The sequence below is a fragment of the Hippocampus comes genome, unplaced genomic scaffold (assembly GCF_001891065.2).
Source record: "Hippocampus comes isolate QL1 unplaced genomic scaffold, H_comes_QL1_v1.1 scaffold106, whole genome shotgun sequence".
Classification (NCBI taxonomy): domain Eukaryota; kingdom Metazoa; phylum Chordata; class Actinopteri; order Syngnathiformes; family Syngnathidae; genus Hippocampus; species Hippocampus comes.
In genome coordinates this window covers 311,981-312,590 of record NW_017842055.1, presented here as the reverse complement: position 1 = coordinate 312,590, position 610 = coordinate 311,981, and positions in this window count along the sequence as shown.

Below are 610 nucleotides of genomic sequence, written 5' to 3'. Positions count from 1 at the left end.
TATATTTTTTTTTTTTTTAAATTAGCGTTAAATTTGAGAACTGACCAAACTAAAATGAAATAAAATTGAAAGGAAAGAACATCATGCGGCAGGTTGCAGAGGGCAGGGCCAACAAATGTCTGCTAGCTTAATGCTAACCGATATGCGAAATGCCATAGACAGGCAAATGGAAATGAGCACGCATCGATTTTTACGGTCGTCCTGACCCTTCAAACAACCCTTCGCCAATTTTGTGGTGCAGCGCAACGACAAAGATTCAAATTGGAAAGCTTTCACGCACACGAGAGCAGCAACACACACAAACAACTCGCATTGGCATATATTTGTGTGTGTGTGTGTGTGTGTGTGCAGGATGCATGAAGAAGTCACGTAGCCGTGGGTTAGCAGCTTCAGTCGTAATTGGAGCTGACCACGAGTCATGCGGCGGAAACAACAAACTCCTCTTCCATTTCACCTCTTCACTTGCGCACGCATGCAAAGAGCGAGCGGGGTGTGTAAGTTCCCGTGGCGAGCTGATTGCTTTCCTCCTGCCAGAGCGAGCGGACCGCCACTCAATCTCCTTCCTCAACGTGTACTTGCTTTTTTTTTTTTTTTTTTTTTTTTTTTTTGC